The sequence below is a fragment of the Solanum pennellii genome, chromosome 5, assembly GCF_001406875.1.
Source record: "Solanum pennellii chromosome 5, SPENNV200".
Lineage (NCBI taxonomy): Eukaryota > Viridiplantae > Streptophyta > Magnoliopsida > Solanales > Solanaceae > Solanum > Solanum pennellii.
The window spans coordinates 5,107,856-5,128,882 of record NC_028641.1 but is presented as its reverse complement, the minus strand read 5'-3'; the positions used below and the strand labels follow the sequence as shown (position 1 = coordinate 5,128,882).

General features: G+C 31.5%; 2 pseudogenes; both read right to left on the bottom strand.

Moving 5' to 3' along the window:
* Positions 1-5,733: 5,733 nt before the first annotated feature.
* Positions 5,734-14,399, bottom strand: LOC114077330 (annotated as a pseudogene).
* Positions 14,400-16,004: 1,605 nt separating this feature from the next.
* LOC114077329 lies at positions 16,005-18,985 on the bottom strand (annotated as a pseudogene).
* Positions 18,986-21,027: the final 2,042 nt, after the last annotated feature.

The following is a 21,027-nucleotide window of genomic DNA, read 5'->3' as shown; positions in this document are numbered from 1 at the left end:
CTCACTTCTTTAACATTAAATGTTTAGACGTTTTATGTAGTTTTTAGTGAGTTCTTTAGGTGCATTTTGATGATTTCATTCGATAAAGAATTGCACTCAAATCAGAATCTTTACATCACTTATGAACATCACGATTTACATAAACATGTGTACATGAAATACAAAGAACTAACATCACATTTTAGAGCCTTAAACCCGAGGCACATAATCATGGTTCACATTGCACACACGTATACATAGTTTCGGATCACATAGGTGATCATTCATACGATTTCAAACACACATACATGAACATATTCATCTTGAAAACACAACACACGCCTAATATCTGCCAGCAAACATATCCAACCTACGAATCATTAGGGGCTAGTGACAGGGACATGCAACGGGGAACAACCCTAGTTTTCGGATAGAATATACTGAACCTTAGGGGTCTCTTGGGAAAGGGACAAAGAGAGAAAACAACCCATACTTTTTTGGCATTCAAACCTCGACTTGCTTCCCAGAAACTTTTCCAAACACACGTCGAACACCGAAAGTTCAACACCCCATTCGACGGAAAACATTCTCTTTGCCTACGTTAATGATTAACGTTTGTTTTTCTTATATTTTCGTGTGAGTTCTTCAAGTGTGAAGAACCTTGGTAAATTTTTTGTTCTTGAATGTTATTTGGCATAGACAAACGTGAATGGGAAGAGAGAATGATCATGAATGTTGAGGACATAGACGTGAGAGAGTGAGAGTTTTATTAGGCTTACAAGTCTAGTTTAGGACTTAGTCCAATAACGTTTTTATTAAATTATAAAAAATCTGATTTTCATTTTATTTTAAATTAGCTAATGAATAATAAATATCAATTAATTACATTAATTTACCAACTTAAATTAAAATAAATTTGATATATTGCTTCCACCTAGGTTCAAACCCGGGTGGAGCAAGACTTCACTCTAAGAGCCAATTTTCGGCCCTCTCTCCCCAAAATACCCCTCAACCTTATTAATTAAATAATTAATTATATATTTGGAGTAATTACGATACCACTCTTAGCCTTGAGAAAGACCATTTTACCCCTAGACCCTCCAAACTTAAGATTTTCCCTTTTTAAGTCCGGTAAAGACTCATCCGGGTAAATCTTCACATTTAGGAGCCTTACATGGCTGGACCCAACCTTTCCTAGCTCAACTAACTCCCCAAGAAGTTGGCTTGGCTATCGTAAGGGTTCAGAGGTCTGATTCTACGCGCATCAATCCGTGTGAACCCGGTCTAATCGTAGGCGTTCTAGATACATGAAACATTATTTAGCATAGCCATATTTAGGGTTGTTACATTTACATTTTGGAAGATTATTAGGGTTAAAGTTGGAGTTTTTATTTAATATTGTTATGTCGGAATTGGATACTATCAAGAGGGTCACAAGAGGCACAAATTATCCCGATAATTATTTGTTGGAAATGCTCTCGTTTGATTGTGTATAGCAAAAAAGCAATCACAAATTCCATGCTCCATTGTTGCAATGGAGATTCAGAAGAAATCAGAATCTTTGAATAACCCTATAACATTGAGTCTGATGGAAGAATAAGAAAGAGGTGGTTCTTGTAAATTGGTATATTGTGACATACATATAATCATTGAATATTTATAGTGTGTCATTACACTTTGAATATCTACTGTTGTATTTGAATACCTTTTAATTTTTGAATACTTTCTAGTGTATTTAGAGTTATGTTGTTATTATGTTTTCTAAAGTTGGTTGTAGTAAGTACTGTCATTCTCTTAATATACTTAAAAAAAGTATCTTATTTAATAAGTAATGTATTTTCCTGATCTATCAGGGATTGTCGGATATATTAGCTAGCATTTGCAGAGTACCTAAGTGAAGGTGAAAGTATTTCAGTTCAATATCTTGATTCTAAGTTACACCGCATCAGATACGGCGCACTATTGTGAGAATATGCAGCGAAGAAGGAGAAAGAAGGGGCTGCTAGCGAGATTGAGGCACCACCCAGAATGATCAGGCCACCCGCAAAAATCGAATTGTCAACTTGTTAGAATTTATTAGTTTCTTTTGCTAGTTTTCATTTTTAACTTCTATTTAATGCTTATGATTAAAACTAATGTTTTATTTTTTGTCAAACATTATCAACTCTTCTATTGATATATGATGATGTTGCTTTACAATTTTGGTAGCTACTTTGCTAAACTTATTTCTTGGGGTTATTGCATTCAATGTAGTGGTAGGAAGAGATGAATGTATGTTTGTGTAAATGTACAGTTCATCTAAAAATATATAATCTTGGAAATCTACTTTTGATAATCAATATGTTCAGTTGTGTATTTTTTTATCAATATATTCAATAGTATAAATGTATGCTAGAGTCTTTTTCATATCAAAATATACACAAGTATTACTATATTCATTTATTGTGAGTTATTGCTTAAAGAAATTTGGATACTTACATTCTTAGAAGTGATAAACATATCATAAATGTTGGTAGTAATTACATTATTACATGTTTTTAAAGTGATTTTTATCATACACCAAAGTAATCTGTAAGTGTATACAAAGAACATTGTTCCTTTTGTATTTTATAGGTTGTCTATTATATTTATCAATTTTTCACTAGTATAATTGTTTTATATATGTATTCACCAACATATTATCAAATATAACTATATGCACGTATTATCAGTAGTTTTGATATGTCAATACATATTAATAGTATCAAATTAAATATTGAGATAACATTCAAGTTAATTTATAATTTAAGAAAGCAAATAAAAAAACAAATATTTCAAAAAGCAGATAATTTCAAAAAGCATGTACGCATGGTATTCCGTCAACTTGAAACCTATTGCAACTACAAGTCTTCTTTTCCAAGCATAATATATAAGTCTTCCCTTCATCACTTACTAAATAAATGCAATCAATTGACATCACAACCTATAATCAATACATAATTTCATTTATACATTCTATACGAAAGTATACATACATTAAATACTTAGAATAACTGAATACAAAATCAACTCAATACGAAAAATATTATTTTTCTCACAAAACATAAACCTTTCATTAATATACATACCGTCATAAATAAAAAACGAAGTTTATTTCTTCAACATTATTCCGTTAATGCTATATTCTACATAGCAATTCTCTTCGCTCTATTTTATGAAACGTCGGATCAAAATTGTGATCATAGCTATTTAATTGTATTTTTCTTAGGAGGCAATTGAATAATAAGAGCATACATAATTTTTATTTTTGAACTGATATGAATACTAAAAGGTAGTGATCAGTTACATATTTAAAATGACGAATTAATGGATTTAAGGGCTAAAAAAAGCCTTGTCAGTTAAATTAACCAATTTACCTTATTTAGTGGGAAATTAATTAGAATAAGTTTTTCTATTAAAAATAAAAAGACATATATATGGATATAGCCATTCACAAACTTTGGATATTTTTTAAAAATATGATACTTATAGCTACTTTTATCTGATAACCCTAAGACCATAACTATTTATGTAAGTTACACTTTAAAATTTTTATATAAACACTGAAAAAACTCTTATATATATCATATAAATTTTTTTACAAGAAATTTCAAATGAATATACCTTCATGCCTTCTAGATTCGCCCTTACATAAAAAGTGGTTAAAATGTAGGAATTTTGTGTCTATAATAACAAAACAAATGATATCTCTTGGTATTTTCTAGATCTCTTATACATAAAAATGACAATTTTCTAAAATTAAAATAAGTTATAAAATCAGAAAATTGAATTTGTAACTGGCTATATAATCAAATTTAACTATTTTAAGGTATTAAATGTCACATGCAAAAAAATTTAAGTGGACTTAATTGGACAGAACAAAGTAATTTTTTTGTAACAAAATATACCTTCCAATTTCTCTAAATAAACAATCACATTATTTTTCTCTCTTTTCCCCTTAATTTATGTGATATTAACATTAATTTTCTCTCTTTTCCCCTTAATTTATGTGATATTACTTTTTTTAAGGTTATTTCGAAAATAAAGCTTTTCGTAGTCCAATATTAATTGTTCACTTTATAAATATATAATTCTTCCAATCATTTTGATCTCATTTATCCTTAAAATTATTCCTTTTTTATTTTTGTAAATATAATAAAGTTTGTAAACCTTCAGAAAAAAATTCTTTAAGTCCAAATCAATAAATTTATCGTTTTTATTTATGATTTTTTATACGGAAAGGGCCTAAAATACCCTTGAATTATTGAAAATGTTACAAAATTATCCTTCATCCGCCTATTGCTCCAAATTGCACTTTTCATTCACCTTTGGGTTCAAAATTGACCACTTATTTAATGGTCAATTTTGAACCAAAAGATGGATGACAAGGATTTTTTTGGACCCAATATGTGGGTGAAAAGGGTATTTTGGAGCCAACAGATGGATGAAGGGTAATTTTGTACCATTTCCAATACTTCAAGGGTATTTTAGGTACAAAATTACCCTTCATTATAAAAAAAAAGAAAAGGGCCTAAAATACTAGCCAAAAAGTAAGTTTCCACTCAATGTTTCAAGATCCCTAAGAAAATTCAACACACAACATAACTTCGAAATAAACAACCAAAGTCTCAAATCATACATCATTTAAGAACAACCATGAAATATAAAAACCATCTCTGTTACCAAACAGAGTATTCAAAACATTCACAATTCTATGTTTCCAAGCAGATAAAATCTTTTTAGTACCTTAAAGAAAAGGCAAAACACAGCCTTACTACTCCATCAACCAAAGGTCTCGTTTCTGTTTGTACTTCCAAAACATTTTAGCTAAAGATTAAGAAGGATTGTGATAACGATACTAATTAACAAGATACACAACTTCTATTTCAGATTATAAAAGATAGTCAATTAGATGAAACAAAAAAAAGGGCATCTAAGATAGAATTCTCAAGTAAAATTGTTGTATGTTATTGAGTTCTTTTTTTGTTTTTTTGATAACCAAGAAGTCCTCGAGGGTCAATAGTGCACTGTTCATAACTCAGTGGATGATAGACCCGCCCCTTTACTCTTCTCCACTTATATACCAGCCTTTTTGTCTGCGGTAGGGTTCGATTGAGCTTGTATATATATGATTATATGGAAGCTACATAAAGGAATGGGATATGTTTTGACTATATTGGAAAAGACTGATTTATGAACAAATGACCCCACCCCCACCCCCACCCCCCTTTTTTTTCCCTTTTCCTGTTTTTAGTGATATTTTTTCTGGGGTGTGGAATTGTAACATTGAACTTGTAAGAATAATATTGTTGAAATTCAATTTCAGCTTATAATGTATATTGTACCATAATTCTCATTGAAAAATGTTGCTGAAAGGGATTATATTTTCCATTCAAAAGGGGTATTGTTTATTAACCATTGAGATCAAGGGATTTGATCGAATTTCATTCTTTCTCACTATTCAGAACAATGTTTTAACAACGTCGTCGACTCTCATAAAACAACTAGTTGAAATTGACTATATGAATCCTCACTATCCCTTTTACGCTCAACTCATGTCATGTTCATATCAAATAAAAAACAATGCACAATGACCATGAGGACCACAATGAATATATTAAAAAGATCAATAACCAACCAAAGCGTCATCCCATAGATCATTCAAAGAACAGACATTGAAATAGATTAATCAAAAACATACATCCAGATTCACTTATGTTCACAAACTGATGGTCTTCACGGTGGCAAATGCAAAATAACAGCATTACTGCTGTATCAACATTCTTTTTACGATTTAAACATTTTAGCAAAAGATTATGATCTGATTAAAGACTAGTTATATCAAACAGGATCGTAATATGGATTCTAATCTACACTATACACAACTTCTGCTTTAGATGATGTACGCTGAAATTTTGTTACCTCAGCGAGTACTTTAAAAGATTCTTTATCTTCCGTTTCAAGGGCTTGGTTATCATTCTGACCAATGTTGGAGACTTGACCAATAAAACCTTGATAAGCTGCATTTCAGCTGCTACTCCTGTTACATCATAAATCTTTACTGTCCTCAGGTGATTAAATGTCATATCCGAGAAACTTTCAGGAATATCATCAACAGCCTCCCGGCGCGCATGTTCAAAATAGTTCTAAGAAAGATTAAGAAAAACAATCAGCCTTGATTTAAAATTGAAGATCATAAGAAAGTCAATGCATACAAAAAAGAGAGAGAAAAGTAAACATCATTAACAACCTGGATTTCAATTTCTTCTAAGTTTGGAGAGCTTCTTATCAAGCAAAGAGAAAACTATAGATCAAAGAATACTCCTAGATTAATGCAAGATATGTGAAGGCATTTAATACAGAAAAGAGCATAAGGGAGCTGATCCAATATACACGTCCTAGGAAGAAAATGTCGAAAATCAGGATGACTCAAAGTTATGAAAATTATGAAGCTATCGGTGATCAGTATAAAGTTTCTTTACATTCAACTCAGACGTTATGGAAGCTGACTTCTAGTATGAGGACATCATAGCTCAATAGATGATTTCTCATCTCATCATTAGTATTAAGTGTATATTGATCTCAATACTTTCATTATAGTGTTCATAGAGACTGGTCTCTTCATTAACTTTACACTCTCATACATACAAACCATGAGGCTTCATACATACAAGACATGAAGCTTCATACATAGTTCGTTTAAGTGATTCATACTTCCTAAGATTATGTGGTACAAGACTTATGCATCTTTTATTATGCCAAGATCTCGATTTCGAATCCCACATGCCACATTCCCTTTTTGTCATCTTATTTCAATTGATTTTTAACATGGGGAGGTCATGGGTTCAATCCCCAGTGATCTCACATATTTTAATTCATTTTTTCATAGCATGAAAATTCCCTTCGGTTGGCCGAAACTCATTAACAAGATGCTGGAAATTTTTGCAGCCTATTTTCTCACTTCTTTAACATTAAATGTTTAGACGTTTTAAGTAGTTTTTAGTGAGGTCTTTAGGTGAATTTTCAAGATTTCATTCGATAAAGAATTGCACTCAAATCAGCATCTTTACATCACTTATGAACATCACGATTTACATAAACACGTGTACATGAAATACAAAGAACTAACATCATATTTTAAAGCCTTAAACCCGAGGCACATAATCATGGTTCACATTGCACACACATATACATAGTTTCGGATCACATAGGTGATCCTTCATACGTTTTCAAACACACATACATGAACATATTCATCACGAAAACACAACACACGCCTAATATCTACCAGCAAACATATCCAACCTATGAATCATTAGGAGCTAGTGACAGGTACATGCAACGGGGAACAACCCTAGTTTTCAGATTGAATATACTGAACCTTAGGGGTCTCTTGGGAAAGGGACCAAGAGAGAAGAGAACCCATACCTTTTTGGCATTCAAACCTTGACTTGCTGCCCAAAAACTTCTCCAAACACACGTCCAACACCGAAATTTAAACACCCCACTCGACGGAAAACATTCTCTTTGTCTACGTTATTGATTAACATTTGTTTTTCTTATATTTTCGTGTGAGTTCTTCAAGTGTGAAGAACCTTGGTAAATTTTCTGTTCTTGAATGTTATTTGGCAGAGAAACGTGAATGGGAAGAGAGAATGATCGTGAATGTTGAGGAGATAGACGTGAGAGAGTGAGAGTTTTATTAGGCTTAGAAGTCTAGTTTAGGACTTAGTCAAATAAGGTTTTTATTAAATGATAAAAAATCTGATTTTCCTTTTATTTTAAATTAGCTAATAAATAATAAATATTAATTAATTGCATTAATTTATCAACTTAAATTAAAACAAATTTAATATATTGCTTCCACCTAGGTTCGAACCCGGGTGGAGCAAGACTTCACTCTAAGAGCCAATTTTCGGCCCTCTCTCCCAAAAATATATCTCCATCTTATTAAACAAATAATTAATTATATATTTAGGGTGATTACGATACCACCCTTATCCTTGAAGAAGACCATTTTACCCCTAGACCCTCCAAACTTAAGATTTCCCCTTTTTAAGTACGGTAAAGACACATTCGGGTATATCTTCACATTTAGGAGCCCTACATGGCTGGACCCAACCTTTCCTAGCTCAACTAAATCCCCAAGTTAGTTGGCTTGGCTTTCATAAGGTTCAGAGGTCTGATTCTATGCGCATCAATACGTTTTGGCAGATTATTAGGGTTAAAGTTGGAGTTTGTAATTAATATTGTTATGTCGGAATCGGATACTCTCAAGAGGGTCACAATAGGCACAAATTATCCCGATAATTATTTGTTGGAAATGCTCTCGTTTGATTGTGTATAGCACAAAAGCAATCATAAATTTCATGCTCCATTGTTGCAATGGAGATTCAGAAGAAATCAGAATCTTTGAATAACCCTATAACATTGAGTCTGATGAAAGAATAAGAAAGGGGTGGTTCTTGTAAGAGGAAAAAAGGTACATCGCTGACTATGAATGGAAAAAATTTGATATGTAGTCATTCTATTTTTTGAAGATGATTATAGTAAGATGTAGTCATATGAACGTAGTGTAAGTTGAACAAGTAAGTTTATGTGGAGGATATACCTTCTAAAATGGTATATTGTGACATACATATAATCATTGAATATTCATTAAACTTTGAATATCTTCTGTTGTATTTGAATACCTTTTCATTTTTTAATACTTTCTAGTGTATTTAGAGTTATGTTGTTATTATGTTTTCTAAAGTTGGTTGTAGTAAGTATTGTCATTCTCTTAATATACTTAAAAAAATAGTATCTTATTTAATAAGTAATGTATTTTCCTGATTTACCAGGGATTGTCGAATATATTAGCTAGAATTTGCAGAGTACCTAAGTGAAGGTGAAAGTATTTTTCAGTTCAATATCTTGATTCTAAGTTACACCGCATCAGATCGGCGCACTATTGTGAGAATATGCAGCGAAGAAGGAGGAAGAAGGGGCTGCTAGTGAGATTGAGGCACCACCCAGAATGATCAGGCCACCCGCAAAAATCGAAAATAGTCAACTTGTTAGAATTTATTTGTTTCTTTTGCTAGTTTTCATATTTAACTTCTATTTAATGCTTATGATTAAAACTAATATTTTATTTTTTGTCAAACATTATCAACTCTTCTATTGATATATGATCATGTTGCTTTACTGTTTTGGTAGCTACTTTGTTAAACTTTTTTGTTGGGGTTATTGCATTCAATGTAATGGTAGGAAGAGATGAATGTATATTTGTATAAATGTACAGTTCATCTAAAAACATATACTCTTGGATATCTACTTTTGATAATCAATATGTTCAGTTGTGTATTTTTTTTTATCAATATATTCAATAGTATAAATGTAGGCTAGAGTCTTTTTCATATCAAAATATACACAAGTATTACTATATTCATTTATTGTGAGTTATTGCTTAAATAAATTTGGATACTTACATTCTTAGAAGTGATAAACATATCATAAATGTTGGTAGTAATTACATTATTACATGTTTTTAATGTGATTTTTATCATACACCAAAGTAATCTGTAACTGTATACAAAGAACATTGTTCCTTTTGTATTTTTATAGGTTGTCTATTATATTTATCAATTTTTCACTAGTATAATTGTTTTATTTATGTATTCACCAATATATTATCAAGTATAACTATATGCATGTATTATCAGTAGTTTGGATATATCAATACATATTAATAGTATCAAATTAAGTATTGAGATAACATTCAAGTTAATTTATAATTTAAGGAAAAAAATAAATAAAACAAATATTTTAAAAAGCAGATAATTTTTTTAATTCATTGATTCTACATAACGATAATTAAGTTAAAGAATGCTTTTATAGCGGGATGTATCAGGTACTATGCATTCCGTATTGCAGTTCGACATGAACCACCTATAATATGTGTACAACAAGAATTAGTACACTTCCTTTTACTCAAATAGCTAAATGACTTCTCTTGCTTCTTTGGCCTCCCGGATGTCGCTTGTATTTTGTAGGCAACACAACTTCAGTAGCAGTGTGTTCAAGTAGATTCCATTCACTTTTGTTAGGAAGAGGATACATGCACTTCATATGTTTTCAATATTGTTTCTGGCAAGTAAAATGGTGAACAATATTCATCTAGAAGAATATTTTTTTTGTTCAACACCCTCTACGCATGTGCGCATAGTATTTCGTCAACTTGAAACCTATTGCAACTACAAGTCTTCTTTTCCAAGCATAAGATATAAGTCTTCCCTTCATCACTTACTAAATAAGTGCAATCAGTTGACAGTACAACCTATAATCAATACATAATTTCATTTATACATTCTATACGAAAGTATGCATACATTATATACTTAAATAAATGAATACATAATCAACTGAATACGAAAAATATTATTTTTCTAACAAAAAATAAACCTTTCATTAATATACATACCGTCATAAATCAGAATACGAAGTTTATTTCTTCAACACTATTCCGTTAATGCTATATTGTACATAGCAATTCTCTTTGCTCTATTTTATGAAACGTCAGATCAAAACTGTGAGATAGCTATTTAATTGTATTTTTCTTAGGAGGAAATTGAAGAATAAAGAGCATACATAATTTTTATTTTTGAACTGATAAGAATAATAAAAGGTAGTGATCAGTTACATATTTAAAATGCCGAATTAATGGATTTAAGGGCTGAAAAAAAGCCTTGTCAGTTACATTAACCAATTTACCTTATTTAGTGGGAAAATAATTAGAATAAGTTTTTCTATTAAAAATAAAACGACATATATATGGATATATCCATTCACAAACTTAGATATTTTTTAAAAATATGATACTTATAGCTACTTTTATCTGATAACCATAAGACTATAACTATTTATGTAAGTTACACTTTAACATTTATATATAATTTTGTGTCTATAATACAAAACAAATGATATCTCTTGGTATTTTCTAAATCTTCTATACATAAAAATGACGATTTCCTATAATTAAAATAAGTTATAAAATCAGAAAATTGAATTTGTAACTGGCTATAAAATCAAATTTAACTATATTAAGGTATTAAATGTCACATGCAAAAAAATTAAGTGAACTGAATTGGACAAATTAAAGTAAATTTTTATTAACTAAATATACCTGCCAATTTCTCTAAATAAACAATCACATTAATTTTTACTCTCTTTTCCCCTTAATTTATATGATATTTACTTTTTTTCAAGGTTATTTCGAAAAAAAAGTTTTTCGTAGTCCTATATTAATTGTTCACTTTATAATATATAATTCTTCCAATCATTTTGATCTCATGTATCCTTAAAATTATTCCTTTTTTATTTTTGTAAATGTAATCAAGTTTGTAAACCTTCAGAAAAAAATTCTTAAAGTCCAAATCAATAAAATTTATCGTTTTTATTTATTATTTTTTATACGGAAAAAGGCCTAAAATACCCTTGAATTATTGAAAATGGTACAAAATTACCCTTCATCCGCCTATTGGATCCAAAATGCCCTTTTCATTCACCTATTGGCTCAAAAATACCCTTGTCATCCATCTTTGGTTCAAAATTGACCACTTATTTAACGGTCAATTTTGAACCAAATGGTGGATTACAAGAGTGTTTTGGACCCAATAGGTGGGTGAAAAGGGTATTTTGGAGCCAACAGATGGATGAAGGGTTATTTTGTACCATTTCCAATACTTCAAGGGTATTTTAGGAACAAAATTACCTTCCATTATAAAAAAAGAATAGGGCCTAAAAATACTAGCAAAAAAGTAAGTTTCCACTCAATGTTTCAAGCTCCCTATAAAAATTCAACACACAACATAACTTCGAAATAAACAACCAAAGTCTCAAATCATACCTCATTTAAGAACAACCATGAAATGTAAAAACCATCTCTGTTACCAAACAGAGTATTCAAAACATTCACAATTCTATGTTTCCAAGAAGATAAAATCTTTTTAGTACCTTAAAGAAAAGGCAAAATACAGCCTTACTACTCCATCAACCAAACGTCTCGTTTCTGTTTGTACTTCCAAAACATTTTAGCTAAAGATTAAGAAGGATTGTGATAATGATACTAATCAACAATATATACAACTTCTGCTTTAGGTTATAAAAGATAGTCAATTAGATGAAACAAAAAAAGGGCATCTAAGATAGAATGCTCAAGTAATATTGTTGTATGTTAATGAGCTTGTTTTTTTTATAACCAAGAAGTCCTCGAGGGACAATAGTGCACGGTTCATAACTAAGTGGATGATAGACCCGCCCCTTTACTCTTCTCAACTTATATACCAGACTTTTTGTCTGCGGTAGGGTTCGATTGAGCGTGTATATATATGATTATACGGAAGCTACATAAACGAATGGGATATGTTCTGACTGTATAGGAAAAAGAATGATTTATGAACAACTGACCCCACCCCCACCCCACCCCTTTTTTTTCCCTTTTCCTGTTTTAGTGATAATTTTTCCGGGATGTGGAATTGTAACATTGAGCTTATAAGAATAATATTGTTGGAATTCAATTTCAGCTTATAATGTATATTATATCATAATTCTCATTGAAAAATGTTGTTGAAAGGGATTATCTTTTCCATTCAAAATGGGTATTGTTTACTAAACCATTAAGATCAAGAGATTTGATCGAATTTCATTCTTTCTCACTATTCAGAACAATGTTTTAACAACGTCGTCGACTCTCATAAAATAACTAGTTGAAATCGACTATATGAATCCTCACTATTCCTTTTACGCTCAACTCATGTCATGATCATATCAAATAAAAAACAATTCACCATGACCATGAGGACCACAATGAATATATTAAAAAGATCAATAACAAACCAAAGTGTCATCCTATAGATCATTCAAAGAACAAACATTGAAATAGATTAATCAAAAACATACATCCAGATTCACTTATGTTCACAAACTGATAGTCTTCACAGTGGCAAATGCAAAATAACAGCCTTACTGCTGTATCAACATTCTTTTTACGATTTCAAACATTTTAGCAAAAGATTATGATCTGATTAAAGACTAGTTAAGATCATCAGGATTGTAATATGGATTCTAATCTACACTATACACAACTTCTGCTTTAGATGATGTAAGCTGAAGTTTTGTCACCTCAGCGAGTACTTCAAAAAATTCTTTATCTTCCGTTTCACAGGGCTTGGTTATCATTCTGACCAGTGTTGGAGACTTGGCCTATAAAACCTTGATAAGTTGCATTTCAGCTGCTACTCCTGTTACATCATAAATCTTTACTGTCCTCAGGTAATTAAATGTCATATCCGAGAAACTTTCAGGAATATCATTAACAGCCTCCCGACGCGCATGTTCAAAATACTTCTAAGAAAGATTAAGAAAAATAATCATCCTTGATTTAAAATTGAAGATCATAAGAAAGTCAATGCATACGAAAAAGAGAAAGAAAAGTAAACATCATTAACAACCTCGATTTCAATTTCTTCTAAATTCGGAGAGCTTCTTATCAAGCAAAGAGCAAACGAAAGATCAAAGAATACTCCTAGATTAATGCAAGATATGTGAAGGCATTTAAGATAGAAAAGAGCATAAGGGAGCCGGTCCAATATACACGTCCTAGGAAGAAAATGTTGAAAATCAGGATGACTCAAAGTTATGAAAATGCAAGTTATGAAGCTATATTACCTGAACATACTCGTGATTCCTGCAGAGATTCTCGAGAGCAGGAATAGACTCAAAAATCTTGTCAACATCATGTTCTACCCCTACCGAAAATTCTGCAGGCTCATATGAAACTTTGGAAAGAACAGGGACAATCTTTAAATGTAAAAACTTTATATTGCCAGTGAAGATAATTGACCTCAGCTTGGGAGCACTAATTTAAATGTGATTTTGTGATCGCATCATGTTGCAACACCAAATGCTCAAGCAATGGGCAATGTGAGATTACACTTCCAAGTAATTCAGAAGAAATATTGACTTCAATTAGTTCAAAGCTAATTAACCAATCAAATCCCTCAAAGACCGGATGAGGACGTATTAGACAGTCCTTGAGAAACAGATGCCTCAATTGTGAACATGTGAAAAATGCAGAAGGCAATTCATATGGTTTACTCCTAAATGGAGGTTTAAGGACAAGATGTTGAATGCCATTCCTAGAGAGGAAATATATCAAGTGATATCAAGTCCTCTGTTGTTTTCTAAAGTGTTTGATCAAATTTCAGTTGCGGAACTCTATGCCAATTATATCTCCATTTCCTTGATAAGATGCTTGTCCTCACAACATTTCGTAAAGGCAACCTCGTTAGAATGTAATCAATTACACTATCAGAAAGGTTGCTAAGTACATCGCGGAGGTAAAAGTTGTTTTTTCCCATTTGGAAGCATAACATCAAATGACTACTACAACAAGAATCTGCAGAAAATAAACAAGACCACAATATGTAAGGAATCTCGAAATTGTCCGGTTAGAGTACACACTACATAGTTTACTCGTGAACTGATAAAGAGATAGTTTCCAAAAGACCAAAAGCTCAAGTGTATCAAATCCAAGTAAAATAAGTGCTGCTTCAGCTATCCAAAACTTAAAAACATATTATTCCCATTTCAACCTAGTGAAAATCCTAATTCCGCCACTACTGAAACACATCCATGATAGATCTACACCTACCAACACACCATGTCCTTGAAAAACATTAACTCCATCATGTTTTAACCAAACACCACTTCAATTTCATCATATTAAAGCATACCTAAACAATAAAAATGCAATCTTGATATCAATATTCTATAGAACAAGAACCATAAACGAAGAGAGTTTGTTTTAACTATGAAGAAAACAATAAGTTAAAGAAACAGAGAAGAAGAAGAACCTGAGAGAGGATGAATGTGAAGCACTCTGCTCTCTTTGTCTTCTCAAATGGAGGTGTTGGAAGAACCTGAAGAGACAAGCTTTTGAAAATATTTTATTTTGTATAAGGATGAAAGTTACAATTTTAGTGTTATAGTTTCGATTTAGAACTTAACAATTTATTTTGTAATGAACGTTGAAAGTATTTTCTATTCATGTGAATTTTATTATTTTTCAAAAAATTTGAAAATATATTTGATCTCTTTTTCAATCACCGTGTAATTATAAAAAAATATAAAATAAATCAAAAGAATAGACTACAGTCGAAACTAAAAAAATCCAACTTTATATGATTTGATTTAGTTTTTAGAACTAATTAAATAAAATAGTTAGTTTAGGGTTTTTCTAATTAAAATGTAAATCAAATCGACCTTTGTGCCCCCTCATTTGAAATAAAGAGCAAATTTGATTTCGTATTTAACAACTAAAACTTCTTTTTTTCGTTTTTCTTAATGATTCTAAGAGTATATATATTAACTCCCAAGTAATATACAATTTCTCGTTTAAATATTTCGTATATCATACGGTCATCTTAAATGTTAAAGTATGTAATATATCTTATTTAAGATGCATCACATATATTAAAATAGAGAGAATATATATAGTACAAGAAAAAATTAAGGAAATGATAATCAAGACACATTTAAACTATTCTTTTTCCTTTTGCGAGTTTTATATGTAAATCATCATGTGTTTTTCATGTTCTATCTGAATTAGTTCGTGACAGTTCCAACTTCCAAAGCCATGTCTTATTTCATAGATGGATCAATAACAATATTGTCATGCAAAATCTTTGTTAGTTCTGCTAACACACACCATAACTTCAAAATAAACAACCAAAGTCTTAAATCAATAACAAGAATGAAATGAAAAACCATCTCTGTTCCCAAACAGAGTATTCAAAACATTCATCCAGGTTCACAATTCTATGTTTCCAAGCAGATAAAATCTTTATAGTACCTTAAAGCAAAGGCAAAACACAGCCATGCTACTCCATCAACCAAACGTCTCGTTTCTGTTTGTACTTCCAAAATATTTTAGCCAAAGATTAAGAAGGATTGTGATAACAATACTAATCAACAAGATACACAACTTCTACTTTAGATGATGCCCGTTGAAACTTTGTTATCTCCGCGAGTACATTGAGAGATTTGTTAGTTTCCATTTGACGAGGCTTGATTAACATTTTCACCAGTGCTGGAGACTTTTCCAATAAGACCTTGATAAGCTGCATTTCAACCTCTTCTAATAGTACATCATAAAACTTAACTGTCCGCAGATGATTAAATGTGATATCCGAAAAGCTTGCAGGAATCTCATCAACAACCTCCTGGGGCACAGATTCGAAATAATCTCCATCACTAAGGATACATTCCTAAGAAAAATCAAGAAAAAAAAAACCATCAAGTCATTACATACGAATATAAAAACATGGAAAAGATAGAGAGAAAAATAAACATTAGTGACAACCTTGATTTCAATTTCTTCCAAATTTGGAGAGCTTCGTATTATGCAAAGAGCAAACGAAAGCTCAAAAAACTCTCCAAGAGTAATCCAAGACATGAATAGGCGTTTCAGACAGTTAAGAGCTGATGGAAGCCTTGTTGGTATAACTTCAGTTTATCCATTATCGACCTATGAATAAAATGACAAAAATCAGGATGAATCAAAGTCTAAAAAAAAGTACACATAAAATTCCATTACCATTAAGTAAAATGAAGTAACATTACCTCAAAAAAATCCCAGCTGAAACACTCGACAGCAGGAATAGACGAAAAATTTTTGACAAAATCATCTTCGTCCTGTAGAACTAATTCTCTAGGCACATACAGAACATTGGAAAGAACAGGGACATTTTCAAGATGTATCAATTGTATATCGCCACGAAAGACAAATGACCTTAGCTTCGGAGTATTAATACTCATGGGGTACAGATTGTCTATGTCTTTTAGCACCAAATCCTCAAGCAACGGGCAATTAGAGATCAAACTTTCAAACGTATCAGAAGATAACGTGACAGATTTCAATATTAGCCTAATCAACTTATTAAATCCCTTAAAGAAACATGGAACTTGTATTTCACATTCCTTGAGATACAAATGCCTCAATGCTGAACAATTAAAAAAGAAGTTAGGCAACCTATATGGAGGATAAGTAAATGGAAGTTTAAGGACAAAATGTTGAAGATGATCAGTGTCGAGGGAAAAAATCAAACGATTAACATCAGGACACATTATTAGACTAGTAATATTGAGGGTGATCTTCAATATTATGCCTCTATGAAACTTGAGGAAACTCTCAAGAATTGGAATAAATCCAATGGTAGGGGACGTCAAGTACTCTGGTGTTTTCCACACTGTTTGATCAAACTTCACATGTGGAATTCTCCAGCAAGTATATTGCCAGTCCTTCGAAAGTGTACTAACTCTAAAAACATCTCGAAAAGACAACCTACTTAGAATGTCATCGATTAAATAAATGTTAAGGTTGCTAAGTCGATCAGGAGAAGGTAAACTAAGTCCTTGTTCATCTGGAGATATGACAATCTGTAAAAAGTAAACAAAAGTACGATAGGTAAGGTCAAAGTACACGCTACACGAACAACAAACAAACATGTCACAAATATAAGATTAAAAGAAAAGGTGCATAATAGGAGGCAAATGTAACCTTTTTTCTTAATAGTGTATTTTTTGTAAAAACTACAATCTTAAGAGGAAACAAGTTTGAAATAACTTAATTTTGTTTCTATCATTACACCGTGAATTTAGATACACCCATCATTGGAGTATACTATAGTTCTTTTTTATGAAATTTTTTTTATTCATGTTGTTATTGTTGTTTTAATTAGGGTTTCTTCAGAGGGTGACTCAATCCCTTTAAAGATGAGGCATATGCCTTAGGTCCCCAAAATTGAAAGGCCTAACTTTAGTAACAATAAAATTATCTTAAGCTTTTTGTAGCAAAAACAAAGAATGTTTTAATTTGTATGGAACTCTTTCATATGGATCAATTTTATATTTAACTTCCACATGATAAGTTTAAGTCCAGAAGATTAAAAATATATTTTGGTGTAAATATATTTTAGTTTACGATCATAAAAATAAAATTATTTTTATGAAAAAAGAAATAAATAATTTCAATCTCACATAACAATAAAATATAATTAAAATTTCGGCCTCCAACTTATTTTTATTTTCAAGACACTATCTAGATTGAGCCTTCACTGAGTTCATTTATCAATTATGTGTACTAACTGTTGAAGCAAGCTTGACGACTGATAGAACACTTCAAAGGAACAGATCCATCGAAGCAGAGTGACGAGTTAAAGTTAGAGCCGTACTAGGATTAGACTACTAAATCTTATGTTACGTACGACTAAGCTATTGAATATTATAGGAGTCAACTAGGATAATGTATTTGATTTGTAATACAATACTACTCATGTAATTATTTGTATTGTACAAGGACTCCTAGTATAACTAGAATAAGACTCTTCTCCGATATAAGGAGATTGTAACTCAACATTATAATAATCAATACATCCTTGATTTCTACATACTTTCGTGAGATTTCGACATGGTATCAGAGCAATAAAGCTTTTCCACTTTTTAACATATTAGATCATAATAAAAAAACAACCAAGTTTATCAAACCACAATGACCCCTTCTACCAACACTCTTTCGACCTCTTCACTTCATCATTTTATTTCGTCCTACTCCATTAAACTTAAGCTAATGAACTATCTTTTATGAAGGACACAAATGACTCAGTTGATTCAAGTGATGAGATTAACCGAATTCATCACAGAACCACGTTAAGCGACCTGTTCCACTTGGAAGACTACTGAGAAAATTGTAATAGGCGAGAAGAGTGTTGAAGACAAAAACATTGTTGATGACTGGAAGGAGAAGGATGTGTTACTAAGGAGTTGGATTTCAGGCACCTTGATAAAAGAAAACATGTACCTGATTGTAGGCTGATGAACTGCCAAGAAGATGTGGAAATGCTTGGAAGAAACATATCTTCAAGCAACTAAAGATAAGCAGTTCCATCTCAAGCAACAACTTCAAAGTGTGAGGCTAGGAACCAAAACAATTGACGAATACATTAAGGAATTTAAAGGCATATGTGACGGTCTAGCAACCATTCACAAGCCTGTAGATGAAGATAACAAAAGTGATTAATTTTGCTAGAGGTATAGGTCATATTTACAAGACCTTCAGCACTGTCATGTTATGTAAAACACCATATCCTACTCTTAATCAGTTTGTTCATGCTCTCAGGGGTCTTGATATGAGGGAGGATAAAGAAAAAGTGCCTCAATAAAACCATAACATGACATTCTCTGCCCAAAGAGGCAGGGGAAGAGGAAACTACTCTCAAAGAAGAGGAAACAATAACTTCAATTCAAGAGAAAGATGCTTCAAGTCTGCTAGACAAGGAACATGTCCTTATAACACCAGAAATGGACCAGGTCCTCAAAACATTCCTTTAGGTGAAAGTCATGAAAGAGAAAATAATGATGCGTGTCAAATTTGTGGTAGGAATAACCATACTACTCTTAAGTGTTTTTACAGGTGAGACTAATCTTACCAAGACAACAGATGAGCTACCACAAGCATTGACTACTACTAATCTATAAAACACTACTGATGACACCTTGCATGTGGACTCAGGAGCAAGAAGCCAAATGACACATTACTCAGGTATCCTAACTGATCTTAAACAAAACACTGAACCAAACAAAATAATTATTAGGAATGGATCAAAATTAGACATTACACATGTTGGAAACATATTTGGAACAGGTCCAAAGTTAAAGGAAGTTCTCCTAGTCCCTAAGATCAACAAAAATTTACTCTCAGTTAGTAAGCTTGCAAAGGATAATTGTTGTACTCTTGAATTTGATGAAACTAACTTTATTGTAAAGGACAAGTAGACAAGGACATTGCTGGACAAAGTATCTAAAAGGAATGGAATCTATTTTTTGCAAGACAACAATCTCTACGCCTTGACTGCTGCACACGACTAAAACACGTCAAACAACATGTGGCATACTAGATTAGGACACCCTAGTTTGAAGTTTTTAAATTTTTTTGAGTAGTAATAGTTGCATCAATGTTAGTAGTTAGAATAAAATTCCTACTGTTTGTTCTAGTTGTCAGTTGAGAAAGAGTTGTAAACTTCCTTTTGGTTTGAGAGATAAAATTGAGAAAAAACCCTTATTGAAAATTCATCCAGACTTATGGGGACCAGCTCCTGTCGAATCTTCCCATCATATGAAATATTATGTATTTTTGATGATTATCACATAAGATATACATGTATTTATCCATTGAAAAAGATGTCTGAATATATTTCATAAAATGGTGGAAAAATAATTTGCTAAAGAGATTAAGATTTTTCAGTGTGATGAAGGTGGTGAATTTATCCAAATAGACTTCATTAAGCATTTGGAAGATCATGACATTGTGAGATATATTTCATTTCCTAACACACCTGAACAACATGAAATTGCACAGAGAAAACATAGGCATATTATGGAGACCGACTTAACTCTACCACTTCATGCTAACCTACCTCTGTTTCTTATAGGTTGAAGCTTTCTTACTGCAATAGTTCTCATCAGTAGATTGCCTTAATCAATCCTAAAGATGGTGACTCTGTTTATTAAGTTTCATGGGGAACAACCTGGATACAACAGCCTAAAAGTATTTGGGTGTAGATGTTTTCATATATTAAGGATAACAATAAGTTCAGTCCAAAGACCTATCCTTGAATGTTCATAGGGTACAACAACTTACACAAAGGATATAGATGTTATCATCCCTCTAAGTATAACTAGAATACGACTCTTCTCCTATGTAAGGAGCTTGTAACTCAACATTATAATCATCGATACATCCTTGATTTCTCCATACTTTCGGGAGATTTCTACACTAACTAATGTTAAAATGTTCAATTAAGAAATGACATATGTTGAAAACTGATTAATTTTTTTCCTTCTTATTTTTTATTTGTCATTTGCTTTCAACACTCTTTAAACCACCTAAAAAAGATTTAATACTTAAAAAACTTGACTATATTTTTCCCT